We start from the raw sequence: 22765 nt of genomic DNA on the forward strand, positions 1-22765 counted from the left end.
GACCGTCTTTGAACGAGGCTCAAATGGTTGGACCAATCGTCCAAGAAGATTTGAGATCCATCATCATGCGCTCACGGAAGCATCCTGTCATTCTCATCGCCGATATCAAACAGATGTACCGACAGGTGCTGGTGGACGAGAAGGACACACCACTTCAACGTATAGTCTGGCGATCTTCTCCTGATTCACCCCTCAGTACCTTCGAACTCAAAACGGTAACGTATGGCACGGCCAGCGCCCCGTTTCTTGCCACACGGGTCCTGAAACAGCTGGCTGAGGACGAGCGAAACAGTTTTCCAGAAGCTGCAGAGACTCTTAGCAGAGATTTTTATGTAGACGATTTGTTCTCTGGCGCAGCTAGCGTCACTGAAGCTGTTGAACTTCGAGAGCAGTTGGATTCATTACTGACTAAGGGAGGATTTCAGTTGCGCAAATGGGCCTCGAACGAAAACGCAGTGCTTGAAGGAGTACCTCCGGAGAATCGTGCTCTATCATCATCCGTCGACCTTCCTCAGGACCAATGCATCAAGACTTTGGGCGTTTATTGGGAACCAGCTTCTGATGTCCTTCGATACCGTATCAATCTTCCTCTTGCAGACAGCACCGTAACACTCACCAAGCGAATTGCGCTATCGCTCATTGCCCAATTGTTCGACCCTCTCGGACTGGTGGGGCCAGTTGTCACAACAGCGAAACTCTTCATGCAGTCGCTCTGGACAATGAAAGATGATAACGGTAACACCTGGGGTTGGGATCTTGAGCTGCCTTCAACCATGAAGGAACGATGGAGAACTTATCACACTCAACTTCCTCTATTGAATGAGCTCAACATTCAAAGGCACATTTTATGCTCCAATCCAACGACCATTCAGCTACATTTTTTCTCAGATGCGTCGCAGCACGCCTACGGAGCGTGCGCTTATGTACGATCCACAAACGCGGAAAACGTCGTCAAGGTAGCTCTTCTGACAACGAAGTCTAAGGTAGCTCCGTTAAAACAACAGAGCATCCCCAGATTGGAGCTATGCGGAGCTCTTATCGCCACCCAGCTGTATCAGAAGGTTACATCATCCCTCCAACTTGCGGTCAAAACTTACTTTTGGGTGGATTCCACTACGGTTGTTAGTTGGCTTCAGTCACCACCATCCACGTGGACGACATTCGTGGCCAACCGTGTGTCAAAAATTCAGTTAGCGACGGAGAATTGTACCTGGCATCACATCGCTGGCCATGAGAATCCGGCAGATCACATTTCTCGTGGCATGACTGCTGAATCTATTCTCGACTGTGACCTCTGGTGGAATGGACCACCATGGCTTCGACAAGACGAAGGTGAATGGCCTATTCAACCAATCGACCCCGGAAAGGACATCGAAGCTCCGATAGAAGCTCGCAAGACATCGCCGGCTATGATAACCGCCCTTTCGGAACCATCCTTTGTCGATCAACTAGTAACCAGATTCTCGAACTACCATCGACTGATGCGAGTGGTCGCATACTGTCGTCGATTCGCCAAAAACTGCCAACTAGGTAAGGACAAGCGATTGCAGAACATTCAAATCAACATGGACGAGTTGAAAGAAGCAGAAGCATCTGTAATCAAACTGGTTCAGCAACAACACTTCGGAGAAGAATGGAAGTTACTCCAGCATTCTAAACCAGTAGGAACCAAATCTAGAATAAAATGGTTTCACCCTATTCTAGCAGCCGATCAAATGATCCGCATTGGTGGTCGCCTAAAGCAAGCTCATCAGCCATATGACGCTAAGCATCAGATAATACTTCCGTCTTCTCATCCCATATCTGCACTACTTGTTAGAAGTTTCCACGAACAACACCTCCATGCCGCACCACAATTGCTGCTTACCACCCTACGGCTCCGATACTGGATCTTGGGGGCCAGGAGTTTGGCCCGTCGAATCGTCCACAATTGCGTCATATGTGTTCGTGCTCGCCCCAAACTACTCGAGCAGTTCATGGCTGAGTTACCTGCTCCACGGATAACTGCCTCTCGACCATTCTCATCGACCGGTGTGGACTATTGGGGTCCAATTTACCTTCAACCGACTCATCGACGAGCAGCTGCTAGGAAGGCTTACGTTGCTGTCTTTGTATGCTTCTGCACAAAGGCAGTGCATTTGGAAATGGTTGTGGACCTCAGCACTGCGAAGTTTATTCAGGCACTCCGGAGATTTGTTGCTCGCCGTGGCCTGTGTTCCAACATCTACAGCGACAATGGGACAAACTTTGTGGGAGCAGCAAAAGAGCTTCGTACATTGGTCCTAAACAATCAACACCAGCAAACAGTGGCTCAAGAGTGCACCCAGCTTGGCATCAAATGGCACTTCAATCCACCGAAAGCCTCTCATTTCGGTGGTTTGTGGGAAGCTGCCATAAAATCAGCGCAGAAACACTTTGTCCGTGTGCTGGGAGCGCGCACTTTAGCTTACGACGAAATGGAGACATTGTTAACACAGATCGAATCCTGCCTCAACTCACGACCATTAGTTCCTCTAAGCGACGACCCGTCGGACTTCGATCCTTTAACGCCGGGACACTTTTTGGTAGGATCATCATTGAAGGCAGTTCCAGATGTCGACCTCACAGAGATACCATTCAACCGCCTGCGACAGTACGAAGCAACGCAGAAAATTTTGCAATGCATTTGGAACCGGTGGCATGCAGAATATTTGACGACTCTCCAAGCAAGAACTAAATGGTTCAAACCGCCGGTTCAAATTGCCCCAAATCAACTGGTGATCATCAAAGATGAAAAACTTCCTCCTATGCGATGGCCTACTGCGAGAATCCTGAAACTTCACCCCGGAGCTGACGGAATCACAAGGGTAGTTACCGTCCGAACACCACAAGGAATTTTCACTCGTCCGGTGTCGAAGCTTTGTTTACTTCCCATTGCACCGACGAATGAAACGGCAGCCGTAGGAGAAATTGCTTCATCGTCCGATTACCACCGTGCATCCGAACCTGCGAAACCTGAAATTAAATAAATCCAAGGCCCTGTTGAAACAGGGACCAGGTGAGTCCCTGTCCAACCACTTTATCTTTTGGTAAAACCCGCTACCGGGTCTTTTTTTTGCCAGAAACTCTTCGTTCGTCATCAAAACTGGTCTGGAGCAGCGATTGCAGTGCGTAAAATGACAACAAACAACGAATGACAACATCAGCAACGAACGGAGAACGAAGGCAAAACGTCAACCTTTCATCGACAATCACGAGGGACAACCCATTCGCTTCATCGAGTTCATCGAGACGGCAATTCATCGAGTCTAGTGCAACAATCGTATAAAACCTAACAGTTGTTTCGGAGCAAATCATATGACATCATTGAAGAGGACAACTACCTGGTTTGCCGAGAATGGACAGAAATAAGACTTCTGGGGGGCCAGGATGTTTGTACAAACCGAAATTATCAACGCTACCTGTTCGTCAGATGCAGAAATCACCCAATTAGGTCAACTCTGTTCTAAACGGATCATAATGGCCCAATTTGACAGTTGCCTCCTACACGTTCCGGGACAACCTACTTCCGATGGATCACCTATAAAAGACCTCGAGAAAGCAAAAGAAGCCCTCTTTTTACCTTTGTTTTGCTCAGTGCGAAGAATGTGAATTATAGTGCAAGAAATATATTAATTAGTTACCAGTAAAATGAACCTATATTAATAAAGTGAACTAAAACGTAAAATTGAAATCGTAAAACTGAAGTGATGTGAAGAAGTATTACTTACCTGCATGTGAACCTGAAAGGAAAAACTAAACTTACCTGTGACCGAAGAAATCTGCTGAAGAAACACTTACCTGATAAATCTGCTGAAGAAATTACTTACCTGTGAGAAGATACATTGCTGCTACGCTGCTCTCGTTGATGCTATCAGGACTATTCTAACAATGTATGTTAAAGTTTTTCAATTTTACAATCAAGCTTCCATGGCAAACACTGTCGAATGCTTTTTCTATGTCTAGAAGAGAAAGATCAGTAGAATAGCATTCAGATTTGTTGTAACGAATCAAATTTGTTACACGTAAAAGTTGACGAATAATCGAATGTCTATACTGGAATCCGAACTGTTGAAAAATTGAATTTTCGTAGGTGTGGACCATCACTCTGCTCAAAATGACTTTTTCGAAAAGTGTACTACTGGAGTAAAGCAAGCAGGTTGGACGATAGCTGGTAGCTTCTACAGGATTTTTGTCCTGCTTTAAAATTGGTACAACCTTGGCATTTTTCCATTTGTCAGAAAAATATGCCAACTGAAAGCATTTGCTAAATATATCAACTAAGAATGATAAGCTACTTTCTGGAAGTTTCTTGATTGGGATGATAAAAAAATGTATCATCGCCTGGGCCTTTCATATTTTTGACATTTTTTATAACAGTTTTCACTTCTTCAAAATCATTCTTTCTGGAATTTTCGAGAACGTTCTCTTGATTAAGAAGGCTTGCGAAATCTTGAGTAACTTGATTTGCAATTGAACTAGTGAGTTTTACATCAAAATTGTTGCACTTACCAACTGCATTGCAAGTTTTTGAGCTTTTTTGCAATTTATTAGTAATAATTTGTTTTCCTGCTTCAATGCCAAAATTGGCTTCTGAGTTTTTTTTTTAATTTCAGATAATTTCCAAAAGAGCCAGAGTTCAATAGAGAAATTTTATTTTCAAAATTTCGTTTCCTTATCGAATAAAACGTTAATTAATTTATTTTCGCAGATCCTGCCATATAACTGCACAGTGGTCCAGGAATCAGTTTTACGCGGAAAGATGCATTTTGAGCTTTAGAATGAAACATTAGACAAAAACGGTCTTCTACAAAGTTGTTTGTATTAGTTAAGCCCTTTGTTTGGTTTTATTGAAAATTAGGGTGGACCACATTTTCATAGAAATTGTGTAACAAACTTTCTTATTTGTAGAAATTATATTATACATGCTTCAGCAAAGTTGTAGACCATTCAATTTCAAGCAACTTTGCCAAAAAAAGTTTTTTTGTATCTCTTAAATTGACCGATTTAGAGCTTTTTTCCTACGGTGACATAGGGTGGTCCGAACAAAACTGGTTTTCTGGCTCTAAAGTTTTCAATTCAAATTTTTCATCAAAGTAGTCTATGAAACACTTTTAGAGCTTTAAAAAATGCGTAATTTGGTGAGTTAAGGAACTCGCTATCTCCTTTAGTTTAGGAGTTATTGTTGTTTTTCTCTCAAAAACATGCCTACTTTGATTGTGAATATCTCTGATTGGGGCAAACATAAAAAATATCTTTTGACGGCATTCAAAAGACAAAATAAAATTGTATATTATATCAAAAAATTACAGATGTGTTATTTTTGTAACTTTAATAAAATGCCTTGGAAAACAAAGGTTTTTAAGCAGAAAAACTTCAATAACTTTTGAACTAAAATAGATATCATCAATATTTTTGCATGAAAATTTGCGTTTTGTTAAGTTCTTAAAGTCGTTCATAGACCGCTTTGACGAGAAATCTCAAATAAGAAAGATAGGGCTCTAAAACTATTTTGAAGATTTTCATGGTATGTATTTCTTTATTATTTTACATTTTGAGCATGAAAATGAAATTTTAGATAAAAATGATCTTCTACAAAATTGTTTCTAAAAATGTAAGCTTTCATACTGTGTCATTTGAAACTAGGGTGGTCCACAATATCACACATATCATATAATCAACTATTTTATTTGCAAAAATACTGGTATATACTCTCAGGCAAAGCGGTAGAACTTGAAATTTTGATCAACTTTGCCTAAAAAATTTTTTCTGTAGCTCAATATTTGACCAATCTAGAGCATTTTTTCCTAATCATCGCAGGGTGGTCCAACAAAAATAAGTTTTTTAACTCTAGTTTTTTTAATATTATTTTCTCGTCAAAGTCGTCTATGGACGACTTTTAGAACTTAACAAAACGCAAATTTTCATGCAAAAAGATTGTTAATATCTATTTTAGTTCAAAAGTTATTGAAGTTTTTGTGATAAAAAATGTTTGACTTTCAAGACGTTTTATTAGAGTTACAAAAATAACACATCTGTAATTTTTTGATATAATATACAATTTTATTTTGTCTTTTGAATGCCGTCAAAAGATATTTTTTATGTTTGCCCCAATCAGAGGTATTCACAATCAAAGTTGGCATGTTTTTGAGAGAAAAACAACAATAACTCCTAAACGGAATGAGATAGCGAGTTTCTTCACTCACCAAATTACGCATTTTTTAAAGCTCTAAAAGTGTTTCATAGACTACTTTGATGAGAAACTTGAATTGAAAACTCTAGAGCCAGAAAACCAGTTTTGTTCGGACCACCCTATGTCACCGTAGGAAAAAAGCTCTAAATCGGTCAATTTAAGAGATATAAAAAAACTTTTTTTGGCAAAGTTGCTTGAAATTGAATGGTCTACAACTTTGCTGAAGCATGTATAATATAATTTCAACAAATAAGAAAGTTAGTTTAATCATTTCTATGAAAATGTGGTCCACCCTAATTTTCAATAAAACCAAACAAAGGGCTCAACTAATACAAACAACTTTTTAGAAGACCGTTTTTGTCTAATGTTTCATTCTAAAGCTCAGAATGCATCTTTCCGCGTAAAACTGATTCCTGGACCATAGTGAACTGTCATAGGAGGATCGTAAGTGCATTGAAATCGCCTTCTCCTCAAGTTTTCAAGACAGATAAAAAAATTAAGATTATCGTCTATAATCACGGATTCGTATTTTTATTTCACATTTTGGTATTGCAATGCCCCTTGCTTCAATAATGGAATTAGTTAAAAATTCGATAACATTGTCAATATCAAGAGCAAATCAATATCAAGGTATTCAATTGAGAAATATTCTGAGGAGCACACATCAAATAAAATTCTGCCGTTGGATTCGCTTTGTAAATTTTTCCACGAAAGATATTTGGCATTAAAGTTACCAATGACAAAAAATTGACTTTTTTCGAGTCAATTTCCGCATGTCAGTTGAAGCAAATGCTCAGTGCATTGAAAAGGTGATATGTAAGGAAACCCTGATTCCCCCAAAGACTCCATGATATCCTGCCTCTCAAAGCTCCAAATTCGGAACAACTGATCACGATTGGCGGCATTCTTTGTTTTATCACTTGAATCAAAGAGCCTGGGCTAAAGGCAGCTTCGATTTGATGTGCGGAAATTTCGTTTAACCCGTATAGGCCTGAGTGAAAGCAAAAATGCTAAAACCCTCTCCACTCAGCGAATACTAAACGGATCAAAATAATATTTTGTCAGTATACTGGCTCACATATCTAGTTTCTAAAAGTGGCCAGAGGATTTCGGAAATGTTCCTGTGGCCGGAGTTATTCCGGTGGATCACTTGGTCAGGTCGGATGCAAAGGGTGTCGTGGTTTTGTGCCCCTGTAGGTAGGCAAATTTCAAGTCACAGATAATTTCCGGAATCGTCTATTATGTGGCCACTTTACCAAGGAGTTTTAAGTGAAACGCATTAGTGTAAAATTTTTGAGAAATTATTTAATTGGATAACCTTATGTATTGCATTGGTTTAATCCTTCAAATGATCATTTTCGTGTCCCCGGGCGCCTCAAATTTACGATAAAGTGGTCAATTTGTATGTAAACATCTTTGTCAACATTATGGGAATGCTTTTCAGTAAACTGCTATGTTTGATTTCTACTTCAAGAGAACTGAAACGGTTTAATATCTAACAAATCTAGAGCCGGTTCTTCCGGGCATTAAGTCCGAGTAGCCACATCTGGTACTCTTTAAACGGTGAAAAACTCTTTATTTGGGATGTTGAGTATCAGATTTTAATGATTTATGCAAATTAAAATTATTGCCATTACAAATAAATGAAGTTAACTTGTCATGTCCCAAAAAATTGCCATTTTTTACCCGACTTGACCCAGTGACCCACTCGAATAACTCCGGCCAAAGGAATATTCCCGAGTTCCTCTGGCCACTTTTAAAACTAGATATGTGAGCCAGTATTCTGACAAAATATTATTTGAATCCGTTACGCGGTGCGGTGCGGTGCGCTGAGCGGTGAGGGTTTTAGTATTTTTGCTTTCACTCAGGCTTATACGGGTTAAAGCATCGAACTGATTGTTTCTTTAATTGCAATTATAAACAATAATCATTTCACCCTTAGAAGAAAGCGTGCATTCAAGAGAAACGTCCTATATTCCTCTTTTGCCACATTTAGTGACAGTTTTAAACCCACTTTTTCGGGAGGAAGTTTCGAATTCAGAGGTTCACCCTTCGTTTTGTTCGTGGTTGCCACTTCATTCAGTGAATAAACGAAAGAAGACGTGACCTTCTAAGATTTTTTTTTTCCCAAGACGGTGTTCAAGAAGGATTACCACCGCTAGCTTTCGCTAACGGGTCCAACAAACAATCGAAGGCATGGGTCCAAACAAGGATCTAAAAGAGATCAATATGTAGAAAAAATCAGCACCAAAGTACCGTTTTGTGCCACTGTGAACGGAAGAAAGTGTAATCTTTACATAGTTTTCCTTTAACAGAACACGTCCGCGTGTCACTATGTAGGCTAATCATTTGTCTAATTTTAAATCTTTTCTATCAAGATTTAGAAAGTGTTTGAGAAGCAGAGGCGGTGTTCACCGGCAATTTTCAAAGGTCTGCCTCATTGACCAGTTTTGATGACTTATCCTGCTCTACCACCACGTGGTCTAAATCCAAACTTCATGTAGTAATCAACAATCCCCAAACTGAATTGGATATATAAGCATCGCTGAATGAATGGTAAGAGAATGTCTGCTAGCATTCTCGCACATATTTTTAGAACTCGTCAACTGGTCTTGAGATATTAATGAATCAACATTACTTGTTTCAAATGCCGTGCTGCTCATAAATCGTTTAACTGAACTGAATTGATTAATGTCAAATCTGATTCATTAATAATTGCCAGTTCTTGGAAACTATCATATCGAAAAAGTTGTGATCAAATTGACTAGTTAGGGATATAGCGTTGGGTGCCGATAACTTTATTTCATCCTAATCAGTTTATCAATTTATCTTGAAACCCTCCAAACAGTAGTTTGGATGAGCAATTGTAATTTGTAACAAAATTGCTGCTATATTAAAAATTAAATTGTCTTGGAGTTCAGAATTAATGACCTTCCACCAGGCTTGGGTTTAAAAAGGTCCTAACAACGCATGGGGAACATACCTAATTGGTTTCATGTTTTTGGTTTAGTTTAGGTGGTACTTCTGTGGAATATCTCTTATTTATTTTTATTTCGTCAATCAATAGTAGACTACACGTTTGCTTAATTCTATGTTGTATTATATCTTAAGGAATTGTCTTAGCTTTGGTCGCGACATAGTCAGATCAATTTCTGTACAATGCTGATTATAAAGAGACATCATTCGATTCATTGGGCCGAATTTTGCATAGTTAGTTCGAAGATTATTTGATGCAAACAAATTCCGATTTCTTAACTGTCTAGCGGGCGCGTATAAATTCAAACATGATAAAAGATCAATACGCTGCGATACAATATCATTGACAAATGAAATCATGGTTATTTCGCGACGCTCATTTAAGGTTTGAATATCGATAAGCATGCATCGAACCTCGTATGATGACAGTGGAAACGTTGTCCAGCCTAATTTGCGTAAGGCATATAAAAGAAATTGCTTCTGTACTGATTCGATTCTACCACCATGTGTTTTTATATGCGGAGACCACACAATACTACACTATCCTAGAACTGATCTAACACAAGCAATTTACAAGGTTTCAATCGTATATGGATCCCGAAAATTGTAGCTTAAACGCTTAATAAAGCTCAACATGTTGGTAGCTTATGGATAATCGTATTATAATGATCAGTAAAGGTAAGTTTAGAATCTAATATCACACTTAAATCTCTAATCTTATTGCACTTTTGAACAATTTGATTTCCTAAAGAGACAGTAATCTGTGGTGTATTCCGTTTTCTGCTATATGTAATAAAATTACATTTTTTGACGTTTAATTGAAGTAAGCTTTTGCTACACCATATATCAAATATACTTATTTCATTCAAATAAATGCCACTATCTTTGTTGCTATTGATTTCCATATAAAGCTTCATATCATCGGCATAAATAAGAATTGTAAGATGTTTAAGCACATATGAAATATCGTTAACAAATAATATAAATAACAATGGACCTAAATGCGAACCTTGGGGAACTCCTGATGTAACGTGAACAGGTTTAGACAGTTTTTCCCTCAAATCTAACTATTTGTTGGCGATCTGTTAAATACGATTCAATCCAGTTGAGGAGTCTCATCGCAATTCCCATTTGATTGAGCTTGAAAATCAACATAGGAATGTCTAGTCTGTCAAATGCCTTACTAAAATCGGTGTAAAGTGCTTCGACGTGGTTATCTCTATCCATTGCATTCAAAGTGTAATTTACAAATTCCAAAAGGTTTGTTGTAGTAGAACGACCTTTATAGAAACCATGTTGTGTATTCATTATTCTATGTTTTATTTGGCTAAATCCATTTTTATTTATAATTGATTCAAATAGTTTTGGAATGGATGAAATAATAGCAATTCCACGATAATTTCGAACATCAGATTTTCTACCAGACTTGTAAATGGGTATGAGATACGATCTTTTCCATTCTTTTGGAAATGTGCTTATTTCAAGTGACTTGTTGAATAGCCAAAATAATGGTGCTGTAAATTCATTAGCTAAGTTTTTCAGTAAAATTTGTGGGATTCCATCTGGCCCTGATCCTTTGGTGGAATCTAAATTCTTCAGTCCTGTTAAAATATCCTGTACCAGTATTTAACTAACACCGATATCGCCCTAACTAGAGATCAGGGAGTCGTGAGTTCGATACTCACTGAAAAGACGTGTAACTTTTTCGCAAAACTTCACATCAATTTGTCCATTTAATCCAATTGCAAACTATATGTAATGTTTAGCTTTTCGGTAGTTGGCAAAAAATATAGTTTTTCACGATTAATCTTCGTGTTCTAGATTCATAAGAATTTGATTGCATTCTTAAATGCTAACATTAAACGAGTATCCAGATTAAATCTTTCATTGTTATGTTGATCAGATCGTACCTTTCATTGTCACATTGGTTTGGTATTATGCACTTATAAAATAGTTTAAGGGTAGCTTTGGAACAAAAACTCTTAAGGCTTCCCCAAATCAAGGCGATTTTTTACGGCGACAGCGACAAACAATCGCCGCGGTTTCGCTGATGTTTCGCTGCATGCACAGTTTTATAAGAGTGCCCAAGCCACGGAGGGGCGAATTTGCTGCGATTTTCGTCGCGTTGGTCAAGATAATATCATATAAGAGTGCTTGCAGCGACACAACGACGGAATCGCGGCGATTTTTCGTCACTGTCGCTGAAAAAAATCACGTTGAGGAGCCTTTAAAAGCGTTGAAATTTGTGAAAAGTAATAATGAAATTTAATAAATTTCATGTGGCTATAACTATAAAACTATAAAACTATAATAAAACTGAATGTAGGGAAACTCTATACTTATATTTCAAACGTTCAGCGTGGTAAGGAACCGTTTAAAATCTGCATCACAAATATTACGCTTACTCAAACTTATAAGTCAAGTTTTGCATACAATTTTTACCAGGTGCTTCATATCTACCATGTTTCTCGCTTTAAAACTAGATATTCAATATCACGTTTGTATTTGTTGTAACCTTCACTTTTTTGTAAAATCTGCAGCATTTTCGATCTGCGGATTTTTCTCACAACGTTTCTCGTTTTTCTTGTAGGATTCCTGCTTCATTAGCATTTTGAGATTCTAAATATCCCAATGGTATCGCAGGCCCTCATTGAAACATTTATGTTTTTTAACCAAAACATGTCGTCCAATATCTTAATTTTCATGCTTTTCAACGAATTTGTCAATACACGCTATAAATAATATCTAAGAGATATGAGCTCGATATCAACTGATGTGGTCATTCAAGAGTACCTGGTACAGGCTCCACTAGAGCATCTTTGGAGTCAATTCCATTTTAGAAATTAGCCAATGGTTATGCTATGAATTGTGCCCGTTGAACCTGCATTGTTCATCAAAATTGAGCTGATATCCGCTTTCAACTTGCTGCTCTTACGAGACAACACTATGTCAACAGACATATTGCCTTATAATGAATTCTGATCGTATAATTCACTTTTGTCCCTACCTATTTCAAAAGGCAGTTCTGATGCTTATCACTGCGAGATAAATATGCAATCACACAGTTACGGATCACTTTGGCGCTCAACATCGGATAACTCGCTCAAAACATAAGCGTTGACGTAAAATATATTTTTGCCAAGTCATACTATTGTCCTCTACCATAACTGCAAAATAACGGTGTTTTTGACAAATGTTTAGTTGGTACTACACAGCTATCATTGTATGGTCGTTTTCTGTAAGAAGTGCCGTCATCCTTCAGATTGTTCTTGACCGTACTTATTGATTCTTAGTGAAATTGAACACATGATTTTCGTGTTATAAGCTTATCCGATCAATTATACCCCGTTTTACATTATTTAAAAACGAACTAATTTGACCAAAATAGCAATATCTAAGCCCACTAATTATCCACAACATCCAGCCAAACAAAGACCATCGATTTGACTATCCATGATCCATGACAGCCCCCTGTATTCAAATGTCAAACTAATTGTAATCCACAGGAAATGATGCACCTATCCGGATCTAACGTCCATTACACCAAAGCAAACAACCGCCCATATGATGGGCCGGAGCAAAATTACACTTAATTACCATCATTCAAACGTGAGCACTGCCCCGACCTCTAATGGGCTGTATGAATGAAGAACATTCTAATCGATTCGAGATGAAACAACCGCATTTACAGTGCGAGTGCTGCCTACATTTGAGTGTGAAATTTCATCAGCGGCAACATCCTTCTCCGGTCGAAATCCCCCTTGTTTTACAGCCATTATTGGTGCACATTTATGAAGTGAGAAAGCAAATACCTTTATTGACGAACCGTGCAGCGCACGACAGGGGGCCCAAAGAGTCGTAGTGGTAAATTCACGACTTTTCAGCAAGTCTAAGCTGAGGGTCGGTTGAGGATCTTTTCGTAATGGAAATTTTCTCGATTCCTAGGGCATAAAGAATCTTCGTACCTGTCACACGATGAACGAATGCAAAAATGGTCAATTGGTAAAGAATGCTCTCAGTTAATAACTGTGGAAGTGCTCATAAGAACACTAAGCTGAGAAGCAGGCTCTGTCCCAGTGAGGACGTAATTCCAGAAAGAAGAAGAAGAACAGCGCACGACCGCCCCAACCAACGGAAGGCCCAATTTTCCATTATCCCTCGACAATTACATGGCGTTGAAAATGGGGAACCACTTAGCGTTTCTCAGAAAGCAGTCATCCCAAAATAACCATTACGGAGCGCTCATCGTTTTGCGTCGGAGACGAATGGCCCAGAGGTGATGAACATCTGTTCGGAGAGCTGGCTGAAGAGAATGGTAGAATGGCATTTAGATATGAAGGTCGTCGACGGAAACCACCGTACCTTTCGCTGGATTTGAGTTTGAACAAACGAGGAATGCAACGATTGGTGCACACCGTACTCTTGTGCTGTGTGTATACAATTTAAAACTATCTAAAACAATTTAACAGTACTTTTCAGTGCTGCATTTTTCTACCTATTTATCCCATTTCGATCCTTGTTTGGACCCGTGCCTTCGATTTTTTGATGGACCCGTTAGCGAAAGCAAGCGGTGGTAATCCTTCTTTGACACCGTCTTGGAAAAAAAAAACCTCTTAGAAGGTCACGTCATCTTTCGTTTATTTACTAAACATGGTTGTAACTTCCAAAAAAGTGGGGTTTAAAACTATCACTGAACGTGGCAAGAATGGAAGAAAGAACGTTTCCCCGGAATGCCAACTTTCTTCCAAGGGTGAAATGAATAATTGTATCGAAATGAGCAGTCAGTTCAATGCTCTAGACAAATTTTCCGAACACCAAATCGAAGCAGCCTCTAGCCCAAGCTCTTTGATTCAAGTGAGGAAGCAAAGAGTGCCGCCTATCGTGGTCAGTTGTTCCGAATTTGGGGGATTTAGGCAGGAGATCTTGAACTAGGGGAATCAAGGTTTCTTTCCAAATCGCAAAGAAAGGAGACAGTCGCGTTTTATCGGAAACTCTTAAAGATCACGAAATTATTCTCAAACATCTTGAAGAGAAGAAGCACAATTTTTTTATTTATGACGACAAAACTGAACGTTGGTTCAAAGTCGTCTTGAAAGGTCTCTCAAGTGACTATAAGTCACCTGAAGAGATCAGAAATGGAATAAATGATTTACTTGGATTTTCCCCAGTCCAAGTAATCATTATGAAAAAGAGAACCCAATCTGGCATTGTTCGGAAAGGGCTTTCTCAAGAATATTATTTAGTTCACTTTAATATAAAAGAACTTAATAATACTAAAGCTATATAATATAAAAAGCAAAACATAGGTTCGATGTCCGTGTGACATGGGAACATTTCCAGAAACCTGGAGGAAATTACCAGAACCCCACTCAGTGCCGTCAGTGCCAAAAGTGCGGTCATGGTACAAAAAATTGTCGCATAGATGCTAAATACATGATTTGCGGAGGTTCTTCTCACGCCAAAGACGTCTGTCCAGTGAAGGAAGATACCGATAAGTTCTTATGCGCCAATTGCAAGGGCAATCATAAGTCAAATTTTTGGTCTTGCCCTTGGCGCAAGAGAGTCGTTGAGGCTCGTGCCAGGCAGATGAAAGATAATATCCGTTACAATAACGGTCGTTTCCGGAACTTGGCTGGTAGAGTATCGAACAATGCTCATTTTTCAGTTAACGATCGCTTGATTAGGAATCATACCCATCAGGAAGATCATAATCATGCTCATTCACAAACTAATTTTAATCAGTCGGGTAGCCGTTCAAATCTTTCAATTTCGAATGTATCTACCCATGGAAAATCCTTTGCCGATATCGTAGCAGGTATTTTGAACTCCTCCCCTATTCGTACTATGAGTTCCCATTCTACTTGTTTCAAATCAATAGAAAAAACCCTATCGCCACAGGTAACTCCTACTCCGCTTCTTCGTCTACCGAAAATTCTAATGAGAAATTATCAGATAATGTACCCACTTCAAGTGATATGTCTGCCTCTGATTTTAATTTTCTAACTGAACAATTGAATCTAATGATTGATGAAATATTCAAAGCCACCATTATGACTGAAGCAGTCCAAGTTGGTGTAAAATTTACTAATCAAATTTTTATTGAAATGCTCGTTCTTTGAATGGTAAAGAGGACGAGCTGTTTAATTTTCGAGCCGACTGGAATATAAATGAAATATTTAATGACTCTAATCTTGATGTTAACATTACATTACAAACAGAACTTGATATTGTTAATGCTCTTGAAACTTTAACAAATTCCATTGTTGAAGCCGTGATTATAGACGACGATCTTAGACTCTTGATCTGTTTTAAAAACGTGAGGAGAAGGCAATTTCAACGCACTCGCGATCCAACTATGCAAATTGAATCTATGACAAAAGGTCGAAAGCCAAAAAGTCGAAATGACAAAAGGTCGAAGAACAGTAAGGGAGGGACAAAAGGTCGAAAACCTTTTTTCAAAAAGGAACAAAAATCCTCCATGCAAGTAATTTTCGACCTTTTGTCCTTTCGACCTATTGTCCTTCGACTTTTTGTTCATAAACCATGAAAATTATATGACAGAACTCCAAGTTAAAAACTGTTTTCTCAATATGGAAACAAAAATATATAAAAATGAAATTTCTCATTTGAACTCTGTCTCCAAGCCGTTTTGGAAATTGCAAAAAAAAAATTGAAAAAACCTCAGAAGAAAAATTCCAGCATTGAAAAAGGAAAACAAATTATTATATAAGAGAATGTTTTCGAAAATACATTGGAAATTTTTTGGAAGAAGTGAGAACCATTATTAAAAAATTCAAAAATATGAAAGCCTGGCGATCATGGAATTTTTCTAGACAAATGAAAAAATGCTAATGTTGTATCAATTTTTAAATCAAACAAAAACCCTGCAGAAGCTTCTAGCTATCATCCAATCAGTTTGCTTTCCTCCATCTGAAAACATTTTGAAAAGGTCATTTTGAACAGAATGATGGTCCACATCTACGAAAATTTAGTTTAAGCCAATGAATAGTTCGGATTCCGCCATGCACATTTACCCACGTCAACTTTTACGTTTAACAAATTTGATCCGTTCCACAAAATCTGAAGGCTATTCTACTGGTCTTGCTCTTCTAGATATAGAAAAAGCATTCGACAGTGTTTGGCATGAAGGCTGGATTTTAAAATTAAAAAAACTTTAATTTCCCAACATACATTGTTAGAATAATTCAAAGTTATCTGACAAATCATCCACTGAAGGTTAATTATCAAACCTCCGAGTCTGAAAGACTTCCTGTAAGAGTTGGTGTTGCTCAAGGCAGTATTTTGGGACCAATATTATACAATATTTAACCTGAGTTATAATTGATGTTACCAATGTTACCAGAAGCAAAACAGTTTCTGAAGAAACAGATCCTCTTTGAGCTAATTTTGTTTGATATTTTTTCAGAATCTTGCAGAACTTTGCACTCAAATGGAGCTGAATAGTTTCTCCGAATATCTCTTCACTTATCCGTCGGATTGAATTGCTCTCTTCAACATCTTCCTAAATATAAAATTGAAGCGTGTTGGAAATCCGGATTTCAAACGGGGTAATGATGAAGAACAGGTGCTCCGCGCATCAAATTTATTTCCAAAAGTGCTCTACAAGTCAAAAAGACCAAAAAAGCGAGCCAAAAAGGCTCTAGTCTTGAAAATAGGGCCACATTCCAGGTGAAACACATTTTGTTATTCTTTGAAGAAATCTATTAACAAATTGCCCCGGATGTATTTTTGAGTATTTTCGCACAATAGTTTTTGAAAAAAAAACAGTTGAACGTATCCCACTAGAAATTTTATAGAAATAGTTAATTGTTTTAAATATTTTTAGGTAGGCATTTTAGAAGAAATTTTCAAATATTATTTTCGGAAGCAATACGGGGAGCAACACAATACTGATTTTTAGTGAAATCAAAAGAAAAATTTAAAGAATTTTCTGGAACAAATAAAATGTAGATACAGTCAAACCTCCATGAGTCAATATCTGAAGGGACCATCGTTTCATGGAAATATCGAGTAATGGAACATAAATTACTTGGAAAGCTGTTTGAAGGGACCATCATAGCAACCATGAAATTTTGATTCTAGTATGGTTCCATGAGTCGATATAGAGTCATGGAACATCGACTCATGGAGGTTTCACTGTAGTTCTGCGGAGAACGACACTGAAACAATTCTAAACACATTCTCCTAATTGAATTCTGATCCGTTGCTCATGAAAATCTTTTGGAATATTAAGGTGAAGATGAATCGAAGCCAAACTTCAAATTTTCAAGAGCACGGATCTGGAGAACCAAACTTCCGTTTAAGCTGAAAACTTAATCGATTGGTCACTAGTTGGTGGTGACCAATCGATTAGGTTTTCAGCTCAAACGGATGTTTGGTTCTCCAGATCCGTGCTCTTGAAAATTTGAACCTTGGCTTCGATTCATCTTCACCTTAAGAGTAATCCTTAGAGTTACACCTGGAAGAATCAATAAATGTATTTTAGCAGGAAGCCTTTGATAATTTCTGCTGCGGTTTTATCAAGCACTCCTTAAAGAATTTTGAGAGAATTTCTGAGAAATTTGTTGAAAGAATCTGGAGAGGAACTTTAGAAAGATCCTCAAAGGCTTAGTTGGAAAAACTGTTGGTGGGTTTACACGGTAAAAAATCAGCACGTTCGATTGAATAGATTGATCACTTGACTCAATTCAAAACACTAATCACCATGATTTAAAGAGTTTCAACTTTGGATTTGCTCTACTGTCTCTAGAACTAGACTCTGAAGTGAAAAGTCGTTGATTTTGAACATCATGTCTTTTGTATGAGAGCAATCATTGACTGCTCGTTGTAGAAAGTAATTGAGATCAATTCGATCCCTTTCAACAGATGCGAGTTGGTATCGAGGTAAGACACTAGACCTGCACTCCGAAGGTTGGTGGTTCAAATCTGAGTCAGGCGGAAATGTTTATTTTAACTTTTTTTTATTTCAAATCAAAACATGCAACGTTGAATTCAAGTGCTGTTACCTTGATTTTGTCAAGATTCAACAGTAGTGCAAATCCAAGTGCAGAACTATTGATAGCATGGTGCTTATTTTTTACCGTGTAGGGACAAAATGTCGAAAGACAAAACGTCGAAACCCAAAATGTCGAATGCCAAAACGTCGAAAGGGACAAAACGTCGAAAATACAAAACGTCGAAAGCACTATTTTTTTACCGAAGTTGTTTTGTTGGTTAAATCAGGTCCGTCCCACTCGGGCTCAGATTGGGTACCACTTCTAGTACTGCATTTGGTCCCTCGATAATGCAAAAGGTACCCAAGTTTGACAGATCGCAGTACACTTTTCACGGCATTCTAGATTACCTTAAGAGCCATAAAATTTTGGGCAACTGCAAGGGACATGAAGGTCTTTAATTTGTCTTTGGTTAAATGGTTGCGATGTGGATCGCGTTGGAAACAACAAAATTTAAAATTTACATCACAGTAAGCTGTCACTCTTACATCAATTTCTGACGAAGAAAGAAGCACCTAATGAAGCAAATTGAAATTGAAGCCTTAGATATGCAGGAGTGATTAAACCAGTTCAGCATGATATTGGGGGGTATTGGTTTGTGAGTTGAGGTATACCTTTAGCAACTCAGTCCGCAGATCCTTACGTTCTGTGAAAAATCGTGTTCCTTTTCATTCCCAATAGCTCCTTATCGAGGCATTCAAATTTCCTTCAACCCTAGACCTTTCCTCCCGATAATAACGTTCATTGTAAACATCCAATTGAACCACTTTATTTTAGTGTAACAACGTGAAATCTTTTTTGCATGCCTATCGATTAGATATTAACTGACAAATCTATTGCTGTTGTACAAATTGATCAGTTTCGTCTCTCTTCATTTTCCGTAAATGTGTTATTGTGCGGTTGTCACAATCGTGTGTATTCATGTCATGTCACACATGATTTTAGACAACGAGTGAATTCTATATTCTTTAAAAACTTACTCATTCTTTTATCGAATAAGTACAACTTAATAGATTGATTGAATCGATTCCTAGCTTTATTTCAAAGCACGCCCTTTGCATCCTCATATTAAAATTTGACTAAAATTATCACTTTGAATTTTGTTATCTGAGGATTATAAAAACATATCTAAAGCAATTCCGACAAGTTTTAGAAATTTGCAACTGTTTACTTTCCTCCCAAGACCAATTTAAAATTACGATACAGGTCGAACTCGATTATCCGGAGTATCGATTTTTTTCACTCCGGACAATCGAAACCTCCGGATCACTAAAAGAAAAAATCAAATCGGCTATAAAAAAAAATAAAAAATTAAATAATTTCGTTGTTTTATTTATAACTTATTTTCAAACCCAACTTTTCTTACCTACATCCAAAACTGCAAAACCATTCATATTTTATAATCTTAAAAACGAGAATGTCAAAGACAAACTCAGGATAATCGAGTCTAAAATTCCGGATAATCGAGTCTCCGGATAATCGAGTCCGATCTGTGTCACGGTTAACTTTAGAAAAAATATATTTTTCACAGCCTTAACTGTTCAAAACATTGTTAAGTATGCATTTAACTTTACATTTTTATCGTTTTTATTTATATTTCTTCAAATAATATCGAATAGATCGACGCTTTGTCAGACATTCGCATTTATTTTCCTTTCGACGTTTTGTCCCTTCGATGTTTTGGCCTTTCGACGGTTTGTCCTTTCGACATTTTGGCATTCGACGTTTTGTCTTTCGACGTTTTGTCACCCAACCGTTTTGAATGCTAAATGTGAGAAACTCCAATTTTGTACCTAAAACTGTCCCAGTTTTACACCGGCAAAATAGTTTCAACATTCTAATTACGAAATAAAAGCCCACCCAAGTAACATTATTAGTTGATCAACAGTTTTATCAGCTGGAATGTGCTTCAGAGTTATTTGTTCAACTCTTGTTCCGTTAAAATGTTTGTTGGGAAGTGCTGAATGTTTGCATCCGTGTTTGTTGTGTTTGTACACCGTATGTAGAGAACCGTAAAACTATGTTTCGTCGTCCAGCATAACGTTGAAAATATAGTAAGATTAAGATGAATTAAAACCACCTTTAATTTCTCAAGAACACAAATCTAGAAAACAGAGCTGAGGTCTTATATGAAAATTTATTTGTTTGATTACAATCAACTAGTTACTAATCGATCAAGTTGTCAACGCAATCGTTTTTTTCTCTAAATTTGTAATCTTTAAAATACCTACAAGGGCTTGATTTGATTAAATTTAAAGCGTTTTTTAAGCAAAAAGATGAGATTTTTCAAAGTATACATTTTCAGTATACATTTTTAGATTTTTTGGTATACATTTTCAAAACTGTCGCGGAGCACCTGCCAAGGCTTTGCGGAGCACCAAGTGCTCCGCGGAGCACGATCTGAAAACCGCTGCTGTAGGAGATCCTGAAAGTATTCCAAATAAAACAAACCACTTTGAAAATTCTTGAAGTTTTTCCTTGTGGAATCTGAGACGAAGTTTTTGAAAAGCCTGTTGAACCCGTTATAGTCTCGTAAGGTTGGTTGAAATAGCGATGCGTATTTCAGATGTCACCCGTTGACTCCCATGGTAATGCAGTCACATAGAGTGACAACTGTAAAAAAAACAAAAAGTGACAACTGTAAAAGTAACCCGGCTAATCGCTTAAGTTTTCAGGAGAGACTGAAGATGCTTGACAAATTTTTCATCGCGCAGAAACTCCATAACATATTTTGCTGGAATTTATTTATTAATTCTGCAAAAAAGGTGTTTGAAAACCTGTCATAACCTGGTCTAAATATTCTTATGAAATCTCACTAGGAATTGAATTAACCTTTGGGCTGTCGCGCTGTTGTACTTTGTACAACAGTTGTGATTTATATGCTATCATTTTGCAACAAAGATATCTATCGACACCAAACCAAAATGTATTCCTCAAGAATCTTTTTAAGAACAATACTTGACAGTTTTTATTTACAGTATGGCCCTTTATAATACGGAAAAATCAACAAATGTACATGGAAGTCGCATAATAATGAACGCACTTTGTACGGTTCGAGGAAACCACAATTAGAAATCGTCATATCTTAAAATCCAGATAATAAAGAAACTTGGGGTCTTTATTAAAGTTGTTCTGGAGGTGAAGCACTATCTGATGGTACCTCATTTAATTCGGAATTTGACCGCTAGGTGGCACTAGTGGGCATGGAAGTTTTACTTTTGTTTCGCAGATATTTCAGGATCCTGACTATTTAGAAGGATGTCGTCTTCGAGCTAGTTGATTCAAAATTTTGCCACTAGGTGGCGCTAGTGAGTATGAAATTTTTGTTTTGCGGATACTGCAGGATCTCGACTTTTTAGACAGGCACCTTCGGCAAAGTTGTTCAGAAGCTCAGCGACTATCATTATTTTGCAAAATCTCGAACTTTAAGGATTAAACAAAGAAAGAATTTGAGCTACTGAACTCTGCCAAAGACACCATCTTTCTAAGTGATCAGGCTCCTGAAATATTTGTGAAACAAATGTTTTATGCTCACGAGGGCCGCGTAGTGGCCAAATTTTGAATCAACTTGCTCAAACAATGATATTCCTTGAGTTACCGAACAACTTTGCAGAAGACGTCATCTTTCTAAGTGGTCAGAATCATGAGATCTGAGAAACAAAAGCTTCATGCTCACTAGCGCCGCCTAGTGACAAAATCCCAAATTTCTTGGCTATAACAATAATAGCCCGTAAGCTACTGAACAGTTTTGCCGAAGACGTCATCTTTCTAAGTGGTCAGACTTCTGGGATATTCGCAAAACCAAGGGTGTTGTACAAAGTACAACGCGCGACTACTCGCGTTACAAAAATTCGCGCGACGACCGAAAGGTTAAATAATTTTTTTTTCAGCAATTAACTAAGAACTACTTCCAGAAATGTCTACGGCAATTCAAAATTATCAAATCTGTTATTTTGTTTTGTCTAACGTTTCGGTCCGTTTGGGACCTTCCTCAGGTCCGAAACGTTGGACAAAATACCGTTTTGCTTCGAATTGCCGGACGCTTCGAAAGCCGGATATTAAAACTATTTTTACATTTTTAATAATATAAATTCAAATTTTTCTATGATTTATATTTACAACACTATTCTTCAACTTTAATTGTATGCCACAGTTGTTAATGTATCGCAGTAGGCTGCAGTATGTTAAAAAAATAAAATAAAAAACAATAAGCGTATCGATACTCCCCACATATCAGTTCATGTTAGACTGCACCTTCCAGTGGCCGTTGAAGAAAGATTCGATTTAAATTGAATTGAAAACAGTGTTATTGTACCAATTAACGTTTTAAATGAAGAGCTAACTATCCTATTGCTGTGAAGTGGAAATAACCAAAAATGCTCGAATTAATGGTTTAATGTGATAAATTCTCCGTGTGGAGCAAAAACGATATTTTGAACCCCTCCAATGTATATTGAACAGATGATAAATAATAACATATATTTTTCAAGCTTTCTGCTAATGCTTAATGCTTTTTTTTGTAGAATCGTGGGTAGGACAATCGTACGACTGTCCTACTTGGTGT

The 22765-nt window shown here is 37.7% G+C and overlaps 1 protein-coding gene and 1 long non-coding RNA gene across 3 annotated transcripts in view; one reads left to right on the forward strand and one right to left on the reverse strand.

Moving 5' to 3' along the window:
- The window catches only part of LOC5573800 (furin-like protease 2), a 1094423-nt gene that overhangs the window by 1048374 nt on the left and 23284 nt on the right, over positions 1-22765 (reverse strand). The window lies entirely within an intron of this gene.
- Positions 2978-3832, forward strand: LOC110677645. Its single transcript, XR_002501095.1, has 2 exons — positions 2978-3037; positions 3102-3832. It is a non-coding gene; the product is annotated as an uncharacterized LOC110677645 (long non-coding RNA).

The sequence above is a fragment of the Aedes aegypti genome, chromosome 3 (assembly GCF_002204515.2).
Source record: "Aedes aegypti strain LVP_AGWG chromosome 3, AaegL5.0 Primary Assembly, whole genome shotgun sequence".
Taxonomy (NCBI): Eukaryota; Metazoa; Arthropoda; class Insecta; order Diptera; family Culicidae; genus Aedes; species Aedes aegypti.